The sequence below is a fragment of the Eublepharis macularius genome, chromosome 1 (genome assembly GCF_028583425.1).
Source record: "Eublepharis macularius isolate TG4126 chromosome 1, MPM_Emac_v1.0, whole genome shotgun sequence".
Classification (NCBI taxonomy): Eukaryota; Metazoa; Chordata; class Lepidosauria; order Squamata; family Eublepharidae; genus Eublepharis; species Eublepharis macularius.
This window is the reverse complement of record NC_072790.1, coordinates 61,120,447-61,135,856: the sequence shown is the minus strand read 5'-3', so window position 1 is coordinate 61,135,856 and position 15,410 is coordinate 61,120,447. Positions and strand designations below refer to the sequence as shown.

General features: G+C 38.7%; 1 protein-coding gene across 1 annotated transcript in view; it reads left to right on the top strand.

The window, feature by feature from the left end:
• Positions 1 to 15,410, top strand: part of CSMD1 (CUB and Sushi multiple domains 1) — a 1,321,894-nt gene that overhangs the window by 205,165 nt on the left and 1,101,319 nt on the right. The gene's annotated exons all lie outside the window — the stretch shown is intronic.

The following is a 15,410-nucleotide window of genomic DNA, read 5'->3' as shown; positions in this document are numbered from 1 at the left end:
GCATATTCAGAAAATTCTGAATATTTCAAAAGCTGAATTTTATAATCCTGGATATTCAGAATAATTTGGAATCCCATTCATTCCAACAGAAAGCAGACTGGACTTCCTGGGAAATGAGATTTGGAACATATTCCTCAGACAGATTTATACCAAGGATACTCAGAGCAGAGAGCTTTGTGTCCCCTGATTCGTGTTCCAGTGGTTTTTTCGAAGAACAGGACTGATGTCCTGTTGGAATGACTGATGTCCTGTTGGAATGACTGATGTATGTCTGAAACAGGCAGAATCTTCAAGTGGACTGATGTCCTGTTGGAATGACTGATGTATGTCTGAAACAGGCAGAATCTTCAAGTGGACAGAGAAATCAGAAAGTGCTTTCACATTAGTCCTTTCTGACTGAAAGGAGGGCATAACACCTTTAAAATCCCACTGTTGGTCCCTGATGATTTACTGTTGATTAATGCTCTGCATGATGAAACCATCATCTGTGTGTCCAGGGGCAAAATGGCCATTTAATTCACAGATAATTTCCTGATGGGTCACTGCCCTAGAGAATTATTGGTGGCTAGGAACAAGCAAAGCTAAGATCCAACAACTCTGCCAACACCTCAATTGCCACTTGGCTTAGACTTTTCAGTAGCATGACAAACAGTGTTGGTTCACCATTTGCCTCCATTGGCAATTATGCTTGCAGGAGGAGATAGCAATGAGTGAGACAATGGCCGTTGTTGACACTGGTGAGCTGATTGGCTCTGCATTGCCAGAATGTTGTAGAATAAGGACTACTCAGGGTAGCTTGCTACAGGGCAATTTTAACTTTCCAGTTCACCCATGCTTATTTACCTTGCAAAGAAAATTTCATTTTGTTCAGGCACTATCCATTGTTTTGTATATTTACTTAAAATTTAGGGATAAGATTTAAGATTAGAGATATGTAAACAGATTACAATGAGGATTGATAGGGAAATTTTATATTTAGGCACTTTGGAAAAGTAAAGTAGTGATAAGGATAAGGTTTGTTGGATTTAGATAATGGATTTATGGAATTTTTATATGGTATGTGTTAGAGAAATTTTCTTTTTTCTCTCTTGCTGCAGCAGGTATTATTTTAGGGAACTGAGTCTTTGTGGCAGCATCATGAAACTTTGGCATAGGAGAGGGGGCTGGCATGAGGAAGGCTAAAGAAACACATGACATGGGATAATGGTATATGTGTAGGAGAAGGCCAATGTGGGGGCTGGTTGTAACATGTTGGAAGGAGCTGCTCACGTCACAACTCCATGTGTTGGATCTGCAACTCTGTTCACACAAGGATTTCAGATTGATCCTCCCCCCTCCACCCCAGTATGCATTTTCAGACCCATGTTTGATCCTTGAGCTTGCAGGGTCTGTATAGAGAAATAGCCATACCAGTTGTGGGGTGCAGTGAGGAGGGAGACATTAGCAAAAATGGCTCCCATTTCTGTCAATAGAGCTCCACTGACAGAAGAGGTAGGTCAGCTGATGGAAATGCAGGAAGGGTGATTTTGCCCCCTTTCCATACTTTACTTCAGCCCAGTAACCTGTGTGACTATTTCTCTGTGTTGGTCCCCAAACCAGAAATCAACTTTCCTAGAATCACAAATGACTGCTGGGCAGAAGGGGAAAGCAGAAAAGAACTGCAACTATTAGTACCTTCTGCTGATGGATCACTTGAGCCAACCCTATGTCAGCTATACTGTAATGTTCTTATGTTTCTTGCAAGTTTTGGCTACAGCTACTGTTCTAACAATAACTGTTACCTACGTAGTTCACTTACAGGCCCTTGCACTGGTTAATATGACTGCTTAACATTTTAAAAACATCAAATACTTTCATGCAGCTCCATCTGAGGTCTGTTGTAGTTGCTTTGTGCAAACAGTATTAATTTTAATTTTTTTTACAAACTTGAAAGTGAAGCAAAAACTTTTGGAACAATCTGTTATTTATTACAAATGGAAACAGCCCAGAGTAAAATTAAAACAAAGGGGTTAATGAAGGTTCCTAATTTCCTAATATTACAGTTTGTGCACCTTTATCTTAATTATATTCCCATTTATTTCAGTGGAATTTATTTCCAAGGAAGTGTGCTTAATGTCAGTGATAGGAATGTCAACGATCTTCACAGTTCATGAATTTCTCATGGCAGAAGGATATAAATAGCCAAATCAATTACACATCATGAAAAAATTAAATATAGAAAATAGTTATGCATTATGCAATACAAGACAATAATATACTACTAAGGTTCAGTGAACATGCTTTGTCTCATACTTTATTTATTACCACCTTATTGGTTCACCTGTAGCAATAACCTCTTGAGATACTATCTTATTAAATTTTGCAGGGTCAAATCTACTTATTACTAGCAGATATTTGAAATGACAGTACAGATTCTGTTAAATAAAGGACTGTTAAATAAAGGACAATAGTATTTTTCTGCTACCACAACTAAAAAGGACAGATTTCTCCAAAGAGAGTTTTCCTTTACAAATTGGGGGTGTACTATTGTTTTATTTATTATTTTTTATGTATAGTGCTTTTATTATTAAAGAAATGGGTTGCAAATATAATATAAAATAGAGCAACAACATAGAACAACAGTCTATGCACTCTATGAACACTCTATGTTCATAGAGTGCAATAAAACACCCATTAGCCTCTCACAAATAATTTTTAGAAATACATTTTCAACTGTTGAAGATATATAACCTTCATGCCCAACAACAGCTAATCAGCTAACAGAAAAAACTAAACCAGCAACTCCACAATTAGGGGTTTATGATTCAGTTTAACTGGTCCAAAAATGTACCCATAAAATACTTTATTAATCTGTTTTGGATATATTCTAGAATCCCAGCCAATATTGGGATTCTTGAATAAACCAGTAAACCAGTATTAATCCTGAAAATATTGGAAAATAATCAGAACTGGTATTTTAAAGATCACAGGGCTTTCTTTTGACCTTTCGCAGCTTTTCCCAGCTAAAAAAGGGAGGGGGAGGGAGGCAGTTCTCACAGGAAAATGGAATTACACAGGGAGAGCTCAATTGTCTGTCCAACTATGCCAATTTTCTCATGTGTTCTAAGAGAAAATTGTCATGATTGGACAGTCGAGCTCTCCCTTGCATGGGATTCCATTCACCTGTGAGAATCATCTCTCTTCTCCCTCCGTTTTTTCCCCAGGATGGTGTGCAAAAGGTAAAAGAAAAGCTACTGTGACTGACTGCTGAACCAGAGCATTTTTGGAGTCCATGACTTCTTCTGCCAGGTTGGTTCTGCAGGGATTCTTTGATTTGGCATTGGTTCTGCTGAGTTTTGTGGATTCTGTCTCGTTTGTGTGTTTGGCTAAAACTTCTGTGCCCTAGCAAAAGCATTTGATTTTTCCTCCCATGGGAAACAATGGAGGATAGCTGGGGGCACTTCGTTCAGGGACCTGTAGAACTGGTCTCCTTGACCCAACCAACTTGAAACTTGGGGACTTTAGTGGGCAGGAAGCAGTAGCTCCACTGCAATTTTAGTTCATTTTTCTTGGAAAATGGCCCCTCCAGCCCCCCTAGAAATATGGAAAATAATGGAGCAGACTTTGGAATCCTGAAAAAAGCAGATCTGGTATTTTTTGATCTGAATTGCAAGAATATCAATATTTATAGCCTTCCTGGCACCCAAATCTGAAAAATATTGGGGTTTTGTGCATACCCTTATCCTTAATAGTAGAATTTTTTTCCTTTTATTCCCTTAGAAGCTCATTGATTCATACATCTCGAACAGTGGAATGTACTTATTCCTTATTTTGGGGATGCAAGGGCTAAAAGGACTGAAATATATTTTGCAATTGCTAAAGTAAATTTAGGATCCTTTTCACTAAGCAAAAGAGCCAGAGTTTCTGGAGTATAAGGGGACAGTTGGTTACTAAAAGCTTAATATAGTGATCCTTTATATTTCTGAGAAATCTACATTCAAGCAGGGCATGAAAGAATGAATCAATCCTATTAAGACCATAAGGGCAAAGTCTGTCGGAATAGGGCCTATTCAAAAATCTCCTCTGTAAAACCATTTTTAGTATAATATTCAGTCTTGAAAACAAGAAAGCTGTGCAGTATTATGGGATGGTAAGATAGTACATATAAGGGGGTATTGATTTTGGGAAAGAAAGACCAAAAGATAGGGGTGAACAAACTGTGTGGGGTCTCAAAACCAAGCTGCTATAATCAATTACTAGGACATGGTTTTTAATCAGAGAAAATGCTTTGGATTTGCCCATCTCAAAAATATCATAAATCGACATTCTGACTAGAAGGATTCAGCAGCAAACATGTTACAATAGGGAGCTTTTAGTGATTATGTTTTATCGTTATTGATCAATAACGATAAAATATAATCACTAAAAGCTCTCTATTGTAACATGTTTGCCTTCCATGCAGGGTTAATCTACAAAAGGGGCATTGCGTAGTGAGCTACTTAAGGAGAGATAAAGACCTACAGCGGTACGGTCTAGAAGACCCAAGAATTCTTAAAGTGCACTGTGCAGCTAATGAATTAACAAGATTGATACACTCGTATGTAATTATCAAAAATACACTCTTTATACAAAGTGCTGGGTGCTTGGTATCTGGGTCTCCCATTTGGGACTGGAGAAGTGAATTGATATGGATTTCTGGAACTGAATATTGTTTGCTGTCCTCCAACGCTCTTGAGAAAGCCCCCCCAAAACAGGAGTCCAGCTTGCACCCTGTTGAGCATTCTGGGTAGCTGTGATTCTTCCCTGCACTTCCTGCATCTCCTCTCAGGTTTCTCATGCCTGGGAGTTGGCCTCTCTGCCCACTCGTGCCGCCGGAGATTCCTGCAGAACAGAAGGAAGAGAGAGTATTCTCCGTGGTGAATTAAGAGAAGACTTTGTGGAGACTTGGGACTTGCTCAACTCAGGCGGGTCTGCTCAACTCAGTCCGCATATGCTTGTTATGCTAATTGTCTGTTTTCAGTTCATATTATTCATATGGTTTGGCATTAGATTGTAGATTGTAGAGCACCCAGCACTTTGTATAAAAAGGGTATTTTTGATAGTTACATATGAGTGTATCAATCTTGTTAATTCATTAGGTGCACGGTGCACTTTAAGAATTCATGGGTCTTCTAGACCGTACCGCTGTAGGTCTTTATCTCTCCTTACATGCAGGGTTACCAGGTGCCCCTATTTAAAACAGGGTGTAGGGAGCATGGGGAGCGGACTGGAACCTTTCTGCCATGCATCTCAAAAAAAAAAAACCCATCCAAAATCTACAGAGGAGAGTGAGTCACTTAAAATTCTTGACTTAGACAGTGCAACGGGACTGTATAGTCAAATGCAGCAGTTATCTCCATATAGCAAAAAAAAACCCACCCTTGTTTTTATTAATATTGAATAATTATTAGAATATTGTCAGCATTATTGTTAATGTATCTTAAAATGTACAGCTGTATTGTTTCAGCTTCAGCTAATATACCAGCTGCACAGTTTCCTAGTGATCAGATCACAGTTACCTATGCTTTAATGGCATCTAGAATAAACTCTTTGCAACATTTTCTAGGCAAGCCTTTGAAGGGCACCGGGAAACTATACATGTTACAGCATGAAGCTGCCAGGCCATTGGTAGGGTAAATTGCTAGGAACTTGTTTCTTTTAAATCTGTATCCTCTTTGCTGATTTCTGCTTACTTTCTCGACCCAATTGAAGTTCCATTTAAAAGAACCGGCATCAATGTATCAGAATGACTGTTTTCTTCTGTACATGGACACAGCCTCTTCAGTGAGGTTTCAGAGGTTTTCGCTTTCTGTTTAAGATATGGTAACTGGCTACAAGAGAAAGAAACTGTTCAACAGTGGCAATATAATCACTGTCTTTTACCACTCTATATTATCCAGTATTAGATAGCTTTTAAGGACAGCTTTTGCAGTTTGAATTGTGAATCCTATCTACTACTGGAGTTGGCATGATGATTGACTTTCATGTTGCTGGTTTTTTTCTGTATTTTTGCCCAATTTTACTTATTATTGGTTGTTCAATACCATTTTATATTAATTTTCAGATTAATTTTCTGTGTAGAACAGAACACTGGGATATGGGGCCAAACTATAAGTGACGAATGACACTTGAATGGCAAGTGTATTCCTCCCTGTTCACTTGCCCTCCACTTGCTCTATCCATTTGCCATTCAAGTGTCATTTGTCACTTGTAGCTTGGCCCTCAGTCAGTCACTCTTTATTACTGCCCACAAAATATACAGGAGCAGAACAACATTAATTAAATAATTAACCTAAAATAATATCTCAGCTGAGATTGTTCAATCCAATACATGGTACAATGAAAAGGGTTAGAGAGTTATCAAAGGAAATTCTACACAAGATATTAACTCCACCTGTATTTTCCTAGGAGAGAACGGCTACTTTGTACAATGATTCTTCAGTCAACCCCAGACAATAACATTTGAAGAGTCCTCTGCTAAGCTGTGATATAAATGTTTTAATAAAGTTGCTGAATTTTGCATTAACTGGAACGTGAAGTTACCTACTTGGGCAAAACAGCTGAGGAATTTTCAGGGGAAACAAATTGCCACAATATGATTATCTATCATGAATAGGCTGCATGTATCTGTTGATGTACATAATGCTCTGGATAGAAAATTCATCTTCTATCTTTTACATGCATTTGGACTGGGAACAATGGATTAGATACAGTAAAGTGGAAGTGGGTTTTATTCAAACATCAAGACTTTCCTGCCTCCTGCTAAAGCCCCTGAGCTCCCTTAAGAGCTTTTTCTCAAGGCTGAGGGACACTTTATAATAGTGTCGAATGTGGCATAGTGGTTTAGGGGAATCAGATAAATTGGTGGTATCCCTCCCTGATATGAACAGAAGTGCCTTTCTATTTTGCAAGAACCTTTTTGAATTCTAGCAGTATCTGCACACAGCATCTGCATCAATGTAATTCAGAAGTACTAGGATAGCACCTGCTGGCCTTTGAGAGACATTAAAAATAGATTACTGAGCAATTTTCATACAGACTAGATTAAAAAGACTTGCATTTATAGTATGTATGATTCTGGAAGAAATTATAAAGAAAATACAATATAAAGCACTGATTTCCACATAGTTAATAAGAAATCACCCAGAATTTTCTTTAAAAATATGTTTAACTATCACAGTATATCACAATGCAATGTAAGAAATTAGAACAAAGAAGTTCTGATAAAAGGATTATAACTCAGGCACATTAAATAGACGCATTAAATATTTAATTTGTGTTAATTTTTTGGTCTAAAGTAAAAATTATTGTCTCATGTTATTTAAAGGGGAAGAATATAAATTTTCTTAAGCTGACACTCGAGTTTGTAGGCTATGCAATGGATGCATAAAATGTTTTCTGGAGATGAGAACATTTCAGTAAATGAGACGGTTCAAACAGAAGAGATTTCTGAAAGAGCTGATCTTTCTCTTGTATTGAATGGGATCAAAACTGAGCTTATCTAGACTCTTTAAGCTGTACTGCAGATGTTGGAACCAAGAGCAAGTTCAAGGTCTAAGGTCTTTCTTAAAGCCCCCCCCTTCTACTCACGTCTTGGTTAAAACAAAACAAATGTGTGTGTTGCAACAGAGAAAAATAAAATTTGCACTGTTGGATATGGTACTTCTCACCCCTAAAACTCATTTTCTTTCAGTTGGTAAATGCATGGTTGAAGTGTCTGAGCCAGGGCAGAATACAAAACAGTTACTGTGCACTCAATTTCTGAACAATGTACCATGTTCATAGTAGTAGCAATCTTCTTTCTTACTTCAAACTCATATCCTATAAGTGATATCCTATATATATCCTATATATATAAGTTATATCCTGTATATATCGATGATATTAGTTTAGTTTGAAATAAAATAAAAAGGAATCTTGGATGTAGTCGGAATATTCTGGCAGTATACAATAGATGTTATATTTAGGTCCTTGGCAAATATCTGCAAATGTCTACTGGGACAGGTTTGCCTGGGTTGTGCAGACAGAGTGTAATCACCATGTAAGTTAAGCCACAGTGCAATAATACTATTATATACTTGAAACCAGCTCATGTTAGCTGTAGCTGCCTAGGTGGTGAACAATTATCAATACACACCTATTGGCTACTTGATCCACTCTTTCGAGTGTAGACATTCTAAAAAGAATGTCTAACAGGCTTTCTGGGGCCATTAATTAACTTTTAAAAGTTAATTAAACTTTTAAAAGTTAATTAAAAGGAACTGGTTCAGCATCATCTTCAGCAAATGTAGAAAATCACAGGTTTGAAAAAGACACAAAATATCTATCTACCAAAAGAATCCCCAAATCCCATAGCAATACATTTGCTGTAGTTTTGAAAGTACGACTCAACTGTGTTTTTCTGTTTCTTCTCGAAGCATTGTTGGCTGCCCCTTTGAAACGGCACCACACCATTTTAGGTAACAGCAAAGTGAAAAGCATGAACATGTACAGAGTGCACATTCATTGCCAATGTTCTCTTTGAGCTGCACACAGGGTAAAAGGAAATTAACAAGAAATGCTTAGACACACCAATAGAACAAGCTTATCTCAAACTCACTAATGGAATACCATTAGTGCTTGAAAACAAGCAACAATACAGAGAAGAATTTGGAAAAATGATCTACCTGAGTACAGTGACAAGAACTGACACAGCAGGAGAGGTTGAAACCCTAAGCAGAAAGACAAGTGCACCTAACCATCATGACTGGAATGCGGTCAAGAGGCTAATCAACTATCTCAAGGGGACAGCAGATCTAAAACTAATGTTTTCTACCTGTAACAATCCAGAGCTGATTGGATACATGGACTCTGATTGGAATAAACAGAAAGCTGACTCAACCAGTGGATATCTGTTCTTCTATGGAAACAACCTGATCAGCTGGACAAGCCAAAGGTGATCTCTAGTCACCAAGTCTACCACTGAAGCTGAATGCATCTCTGACGCACAAGCCTGCAGTGAGCTTGAATGCATCATCCATCTTCTCAAGGACTTTGGCATAGATAAACTTAAGCCAATTTCTCTGTTTGAAGACACACTTATCAAACCACTTGAGAAGGATAAGTTTCAGCTTCTGACACTTGAGAACGGGTTTGTTGGGATTTTTGCAAATGTCCTACATTGTCATGAAAGAGTTAAATTGTTATTCTGTTTGTTTAGTCAGATAGCTAATTAGCATAGGACCACTTACGCCTCGAGTAAAAGTTCCTGCCATAGAAAGGGGAGTCTTTAGTCTTAATGAAGGAATCTACGATTGTCTATTGGATGAGCCAGTTTATTGGGTGGGGGGCAATTAAAGAGAAACATATACTAAGGCTCTTTATTCAGTCTAAGTTCAGTGTTCAGTCTCTAAGTAATTCTCAGTCTTTCTCTCTAACCATCAAGATGTAGCTAGTTAGTTAGCTATTCTTTATTTTCTTACCAGATATACACTTTTCTCTGATATGTAGTAAAAGTATTTTTCTAGAGCTAAAACCACAGAAGTCTGCTTATTTCCAATGCGATAATATTAAACTCTGCAACTTCTTTCCTTTTTAATCTCATCAATCAACAAAGAATTTGCAATTTGCAATGTTCCAGATTTTCCATTCAACTTATTCAAGAAATGACACTGCAAAAGTCAGATGTACATTTTAGTAAGCATTTTTTCTGCGTTATGATCCAAAATTCAAATGCTTTAGATGCTGGCATTTCTTGATTATTTTGATTTTTGCAAACTTTAAACACAAGCTTTCATAAGCTGCCAACTATCAAAGGCTGTTTTCATGTTAGCAAAAAATTGCTGGTATCTATGATGGTCTATTAGAAAATACCATCAGTGAGGATGCTAAGCAAAACAACCACAACTGATGCAGGGGTGGGGGAATGGTTTGTGGTTTGAATAAAACTCTGATCTATAAAAGCCTTAAAATGGAATTGAGAAAATGGTGTATGGACTTAAATTAGGTCTTCTTTGGTGCAAAAATATTCCAGGTTGCACTGATGGCTACAAGGACAGAGAAACTTGATTGTTCTCCCTTTGAAAACATAAACAACAGCAATTATTTGGATCTGCCTTTGCCACTAATCAGAACAAATGGGTCCCTTGAGAAATACAGACAGACCGACAATTGCATGTGGTAATAAGTATTTATACCACCAGCAATGAGATACTGATACTTAAAACAATGTTGCCAGCTTCCAAGTGTGGCCTGGAGATCTCCTGAAATTTTTACAACTGATCTCCTGACTACTGAGATTAGTTCCCTTGGGGAAAATGGCTGCTTTGGAGGGTGGACTCTATGGTATTGAAGTCCACTGAAGTTAGGGTTCTGAGTCCACTGGTGAGGGTTGGTGGTCTTCTGCTCCCAGCCTCTGCCCCCAACAGCCTCTTACCTGGCTGGCGGGGAGAGGGGAGGTGCTGACAACAGGCTTGGAAGCTCTGGAGCGCTCTCTCACATGCTCCAGAGCCTTCACTGTTGCACCACCAATGATGTCATTCCAAGTGCAATAATATGGGTTCTGGAGTGTGCCACACATGCATGGTAAATACCCCATGTGTGCCCCTCAGCATAGGTGTAAACTACGGGGGGGCTGAGGGGCTCAGGCCCCCCTGGATTTGGCCAGGGGGGCTAAGCCCCCCCCCCGGGCAACCGGTAAACTACATGGGGGCTGAGGGGCCAAGCCCCCTTGAATTTGGTCAGGGGAGCAGGCAATGACAAAGTCATATGAGGGACTCAGTTATAATGGCAGATGAAGCACAGGACTGTCCACCCCTCTTATTTATATTACAATTTCCATGATTCTTTGGGGCTTTGTCCCTGTTTTTTGCCCTTATGTATTTCTGTGTTTATTAAGAATTTATTATTTTTAAAAGGAGTTGCAGTTTATATAAACAATTTACAAAGAAATGCTACAGAAGAGTTAAGAGACTCTGATGTAAGATATATGATTTTGAAAATCAGGCTCCTGGAAGGCAAGATTTACACACTAGCAACAATATATGCATCAAACAATGCAAGAGAAAATTTTTAGGAAAATCTTTTCCAATTCTTTTTCGATTTTCAAGCAGGTAATGATCTTTGGATATATGAATGGGGTAATGGATAAAAAAAATGATAGGTGAAAAAAAACAAAGGCAAACTTCCCCAAAATGTGTTTAATTATGTGGCAATGTTACAATTGGAAGATGCTTGGAGGATCAAAAATCTGAATACTGGAGACTATACTTTCTTTTCTGACAGATGCCAAACACATTCAAGGATTGATACATACTGGATATAAAAAACCCTGAGTTATTTATATTGTTTATTATATGTTTACTCTATCATTTCTTTTTCTTTTGATGTAATTATAATTGTGCTATCATTTTTAGTTTATTTTCTCTGTTCTGCTTATATTTATAAAAATAAAAATTTATATAAAAAAGAATTTATACAATGCCTTAAAATGCCTATGGCTATGGCCAACACTGAGTAGCTTAGGCCTTAACCCTGGCTGGCTCCACCCACATTCAATGTAGCAACAGTCAGATTGCAAGGCCTCTGTTGGACATAATTGCAACATAATTGCTTGGCTCCAATTTACATTTAAAAAAAAGCAATGGCCCACAGACTGGAAACGCGCAGTCTACATTATAATTCCCCAAAAAGGGGATGCCAAAGAGAGCAGCAACTATTGAACTATCATATTAATTTCCCATGCAAGCAAAGTGATGCTCAAAATTCTAAACCAAAAACTCTTACCATATATGGAACAAGAAATGCCAGATTTCAAGATGGATTCAGAAAAGGAAGAGACACCAGAGATCACATGGCAAATTTACGATGGCTAATGGAACATATCAGGGAATTTCAGAAGAACATCAGCTTGTATTTTATAGATTACAGCTAAACTTTTGTCTGTATGCATCATGAAAACTTTTGGAGACCGTTAAAAGAAATGGGGGTGCCATAACATCTGATTATTTTGATGTGCAACCTGTACTCGACAAGAGGCTACTGGAAGGACAGAACATGGGGAAACAGAATGGTTTCCAGTTGGCAAAGGTGTCAGACAAGGATTCTTTTTATCTCCCTACCTGTTCAACCTCTATGCAGAGCATATCATAAAGAAAGATGGATTAGATCTAGAAGAAGGTGGAGTGAAAACTGGTGGAAGGAACATGAACAGTTTGAGATATGCAGAAGACACCACGTTACTGGCAGAAAATAGTGAAGACTTGAAACAACTACTGATGAAAGTTAAAGGAGAAAGCATTAAAGCAGGATTACAACTGAATATCAAGAAGACAAAAGTAATGACTACCGAGGAATTACACAATTTTAAAGTTGAGAATGAGGAAATTGAAATTGTCCAAATTTTTCTATTCCTTGGCTCAATCATCAACCAAAAGGGAGACTACAATGAAGAAATCAGAAGAGGATTGAGACTTGGAAGAGCAGCTGTGAAGGAGCTAGAGAAGATCCCTAAAAATAAAGATGTCTCTCTGGGAACCAACAACAAGATAATCCAAACTGTGATATTCCCCATTACTATGTATGGATGTGAAAGTTGGACAGTGAAGAAAACTGACAGGAAGAAAATGGATTAATTTGAAATGTGGTGCTGGAGGAGAGTTTTGCAGATACCATGGACAGCCAGAAAGACAAAAAGGTGGATACTAGATCAAATCAAGCCTGAATTCTCCCTAAAAGCTAAAACGACAAAACTGAGGCTATTGTACTTTGGTCACATCATGAGAAGATAAGACTCTCTGGAAAAGTCAATAATGCTAGGAAAAGTAGAAGGCAGTAGGAAAAGAGGAAGACCTAAAATGAGATGGCTTGACTCAATCAAAGAATTCACATCCTCCAGTTTGCAGGATCTGAGCAAGTCTGTTAATGATAGGATGTTTTGGAGGTCTTTCATTCATAGGGTCCTCCTAGGTCGGAGGCAATTTGATGGCACATAACAACAACAAGACTTCACTTCTAATGCTGTCCTTTTCTTCAAGTTTCAGAAGAGGAGAAACCAGAGAGTTAGAAAGATAGACAGGTCAGGGCATCTGTTTACTCCTTTACTGCCCTGAACAATCCTTTGATGTGTAGATTGTTAATCTCAGAACTTTCTCCTCAGGAATAGATCGGTAAATAGGCATTTTCTCTCCACTTTCCTAACAAAGTATAGAAATCCTATAATAAAGAACTCTTACTTCTTTTCTAAAACTAAGGCAAGTATACGTCTGTTATTTTCTCTTTCTCTTTTACACTGACACCAGCCAGCGTGCTCCAACCACCCATCATCACGTTTTCTCTGCAATTAATGCTACTCTGTTATGGAATAGTTTCTGTTCCTTTTAATAAGGAAAATGAGTCTATTTTATTTTACTTTTCAGTTACTTTATCATTACATTGTATTTTGGAAATGGAACACTGGGAAGGGGTAGACCTTGTTTCCTTGCTGAAATAGCTTTGTTTGTTTGCTTGCTTGCTGCTTTTTTGTGGGGGGGGCTGGGTGTGGGAGAACAGTTAGTTTTTTCATGGTAGTGTGTGGGGGTGCTTCAGCCACTCCTAAGCTCCTCTTTCAATTTCTATTCCGTTTTTAAACGGAGAGGTGGTATCTATTGCCGAAAAGGACAGTTCCCAAAATGGCAGCCTGAGTGCTGTCTCTCTGAAACAATGAAAAAGCCCATCTGCATGAACAAGATTGGGGGGCTGGATGCAGATCAGCCTTTTAAAAATTTCCTTTTGCCCTGTGTGCAGCCTGGAGAGAACATTGGCAAGGAATGTGCACTTAATTATGTGATTTTGTTAATAATGTGTTCTGAATGTCTGTGTTTTTAAGGTGGAGTTTTTAAGCAGTGTGCTAAGAAAGCAAGGTATATACAATCCTAGGTAGTATAACTGTGAGTTTTCTTTGGGGTCGTTCTGAATTGCCTCAAAATGTGCTTGTACTCACTTAGCAGATATGAGTTTGAAATGAGAAGAAGGAGATTGCTACTACTCTGAACTCTGTACATTGCTCAGAAAGCGAGTGCACAGCAACTGTTTTGTATTCTGCCCTGGTTCAAACTTCAACCACACATTTACCAAGTGAAGGCATCTGCAATGCCACAATTTAGTAAATTTCAGTACTAAGTCACCCTTATAGTAAGGAAGAATCAAGACTCCTGTAAATGAACGTCCAGGAAAACTTAACAGATTTTCCCCTACAGACTTTTCTGTGTTGACTTTCTTAGGGTCAAATTTGAGACCATTAGTTTGTCCTAAAGTGACTATCCTAAAAGTGAATTTCAAAAACAGGACACAGCGGGAGATTGCAGAGATAGCACTATAACCACTGGCCAACTCCCACCTTTTCCTAGATTTGGCCCATCCCAGGGGGATTGTTAGGAGAGTCGTCATGGGTGCCTGGGTCCCCCTTAATTTGTGGGGAGCCCCTCCCTAAATCCTCCATGGCCCCGCCTCCATAGATGGTGGTAATGGAAGCCCCTCCCTATGATGTCATTGGCTCCTCCCTATGATGTCACTGGACCCCGGTTCTTTTAAGGACCAGATATAGCAGTGCCTCTGGCCCAGCCCCAGCCCCCCTCCGGGAAAATGGAAAGTCTACGCCCTTGCCCCTCAGGACCCCCTATTCCCCTGTTGGATCCCTCTTCTCCCCAAACCCCGAATCTCCAGGAATTTTCCAACCAGGAGTTGGCAAACCTTACTTGAAATCAAGGATCATCGTGTATCAAATACAGCTATTTAGTATCTTGGGAATATATAATCAGTGGAACATCTGAGGAAATTGAATGTATCTCTGTTCTAGATTAACTCATGAGTTACAATGGTGATCAATGTGCAAAGTATCCTTTGTTTCATGCGAGGAACGGTCTTGTTTAAATCAAGCACACAAATACACAATAGACCCATGGATTGTGACACATCTGTATCTTCAACCTGTGGGATGTAGCCCCAGTACTCCTACCTGAGTTATGAGCTGCTAAAGAGCTGCCCTTTTGCTGCATGTGCAGAGCAGGAGTGCCATATCTCCTGTCTCTCTTTGAATGCACAGTGAGAAAAACAGCAGGACAGTGAATCGAGTACAAATAGTGGAGATAATTTCATTTTGCATAGACAGGTTTAGAGATTCTGACTCTTCCTTTTTCTGTTTCCTAATGTCATGTGACTCCCTGGCACATGCTCAGTGAATGACATGCAGCTCCCAGCCTAACCTACCTCACAGGGCTGTTGTGAGGACAAAAGAAGCCCATCCTTATTTTCACATGTGAAATGTTAAGAGTACACACTTGCATTAGCTGTTTTATTGGGGTAAAGGAAGCTTTATGCACTTAATGGAACTGAGTTACCACAAAATCAAAAGTTGCTTTGCAGTTAGTGGAAGTAAC